The sequence below is a fragment of the Octodon degus genome, unplaced genomic scaffold (genome assembly GCF_000260255.1).
Source record: "Octodon degus isolate 3935 unplaced genomic scaffold, OctDeg1.0 scaffold00064, whole genome shotgun sequence".
Classification (NCBI taxonomy): Eukaryota; Metazoa; Chordata; class Mammalia; order Rodentia; family Octodontidae; genus Octodon; species Octodon degus.
This window is the reverse complement of record NW_004524640.1, coordinates 7,808,680-7,811,378: the sequence shown is the minus strand read 5'-3', so window position 1 is coordinate 7,811,378 and position 2,699 is coordinate 7,808,680. Positions and strand designations below refer to the sequence as shown.

The 2,699-nt window shown below is 39.2% G+C and overlaps 1 protein-coding gene across 15 annotated transcripts in view; it reads left to right on the top strand.

Moving 5' to 3' along the window:
• Rbfox2 (RNA binding fox-1 homolog 2) overlaps positions 1 to 2,699 on the top strand; it is a 305,574-nt gene that overhangs the window by 67,581 nt on the left and 235,294 nt on the right. The window lies entirely within an intron of this gene.

Sequence of the window (2,699 nt, the reverse complement as noted above, 5' to 3'; positions counted from 1 at the left end):
TCTGTGTGTGGCCAGCTCAGCCCACCAGAGGGCGGGGCTGGGTGGCATGTGGTGCTGGGGGATTGAACCGCGGTCCCTGTGCTTTGCTAAGCTTGTTCTCAGTAGGTGCTTCAGACCACTGAGCCATCTCACCAGCCCATGACATTTCTTTTAAACATTGTGTAGGAATGGTTTATTTGCATTGTAAATTGAATGTCATAGGCTGTGCCTGGCTCTGTGCCTAGGAGTAACAGGGATTTTATCCCCAGTGGGAGAGAAATGTGTTTTGCCACTCAGATTCCATAGCAGCTGTGCTAAGAGAGCATGCTTATTGAGATGGGTTTCACTTTGAACATCCTTTCAGTAGCACAGTATATCTTAGGCACTCTGTACAGCTTAAAAGAGTGTTTTGTGGCAACACTCAGCTGCAGCCACTATGCATTGCTCTTTTGGGTCCTCTAGATTCCACCAAGGATATTGTTTATATTGTTGATTTTCTGATTTGGTTCATATGCCTGTTGGACTGAGTGTATGCTTGATATTAACTCCCAATTTTCTGTATGTAGCTAATTATTGCAGAAATTCTGCCATCTTATGACTTCTGAGGTTTTGCAATTTCATTGTGATCCACTCTGCTATTGATATGTTGCAAAAATGTGACTTAATTAGGAGAGACTATGATAAAACAAATTATGTAGGCATAAAGCTCTCACTAATGTTGCTTTTTCTGGCCTGTCCATACTTTTAATGTTCTTTTTGACCTCTTAAATATCATTACTTTTTTTCATGAGTAAGATGGGAAATGTATTGTCTGATTTTTTTTATGCTATATCTAGGTAGTGAAGTTGTCTCAAAGATGTGACTTGGAAACTTAGATTCTTAAATTTCTGGAACATTTTGGTGTTAGTAGAAATAATGGGTCAAAGTATTTGACATTGAGATAGTTTAAGGCAAGTAATGTGGTCATCCTTTCTAGAAGTGAGTGTTAGTAATAATAGTGCTGCATCTGAAAGAGAATTACCAGTGTTTTGTAACCATCAACTGCTTATAATAAGCTTCTCAGTTTATCACTAGGATCTTATTATTTTTTATTAAATCTGCTTTTGAATAACTGTGGAGAAGAGGAAATGTCTTAGTTGTTGTTGTTTTTTTTTTTTTTTTTTTTTTTGTATGATATTTGTGCTATTATTTGGTAGGTACCAGACTTAACAATATCTTGTTTCATTCAGTGGAATTTTAAGGTAGGTGGCCACATTTTCATTTTCAGGGAAAAGCTATATATTTTCCCAGTGTCACACAGCTAGTGAGTATCAGAAATACAGAATCAACCTATTAAATTCTGGGTCAAAAGATGGTATTCTTCTTCCTTCTTTTTTTGTATTTTAGGAAAAGATCTACAGGGTGTTCAGGGTCTCATTACTAGATACACTCGAAGTGATCCGCCTGTTTACAGCCTCCCAAGTGCTGGGATTGCAGGTGCGCACTACCATGCCCAGTCTCAATTGCCCTCTCAGTGTGCTCAGGGGGCGGGGCCAGCACAGCAGACCCGGGGATTGAACCCCTGGCCCCTGCACCTGCTTGTAGGTGCTTTAATCTGCTGAGATATTTAGCCAGCCGGGTAATATTTGTCCATGCTTTGAGTTACATGTAAGTCTCAAGCCTTTCTCAGAGTCTTTGGTAAGGGAACATAGTAATTTAAAATATTTCTAAAAATCATTTTGAGTTTATGTTACTGTTACCTTCTCTTTTTAGGTACACTAACTTTCTGTCTTTGATATGTGTAGAGTTGATAGTGGAGAAATGAAGGTAGCAAACTATTGAGTCACTGTTCATAGAGAAACCTCAAAGCTTCAAAAGATTTTTTTTTAAATTGATGTTTTTATTGATGATTCACATGTATTTGTATAGAAGCAGATTTCGAGGTAGCAGGAAGGCAGAGGTTCTGATCTGGAGGCAGACAGATAGTCTCTCTCTCTTTTTTTATGGCAGTACTGGGGATTGAACTCTATCTCTTTTAGGGCACTGAGGAGGGAGACTATCTGAGGGGCTCTAAGTGACCCCACTTCACTTTAAAGCGTTCTTTTTCTCTTTCTTTTTAAATGTATTTAGTACAGGGCCCACAAGTTCTCATTACACAGATTGGACTCTAATGATCCTCCTGTGTTCAGCCTTCAGAGAGCTAGGATTACAGGTGTGCGTCATCACACCCAGTCTTAGTCGCGCCCATGGGGGCAGCATTCCATGCCTGGGGATCACACTCCGCTCCCCTGCCTAAGTAGGTGCTTTAATCTTCTGAGCTATGAGGTCTGCCCTCTTAGTGTTTTTTGAGGCAGGATCTCACTACGTAGTTCAGGCTGATTTTGAACCCACTATGCAGCCCAGGCTGATCTCCCCCCCCCCCATAATTTTATTGAGCAACGAATAGCAATGAGACAGTTTCAAACAAAATTGGTAGTACAGTTTCAATAATTAACACATTGCATACTCTCTTCCTAGTGATTAATTGCTGTACAAGATGCGGACATGATATCCTATTTACAAATACAATTAGAACAAATCCCTCTATTCATTAAGAGAATGTAACTATATATCTATCCTAACAATTTTGGATACACAGATAACAAAATGGACATTCGTATGTATCCCCCTTTTTTTGTTAAGTTCCATTATTTGAATATTATAGGTGTATTAACTCAGCAAAATATTCTAAAAGAGTCCAG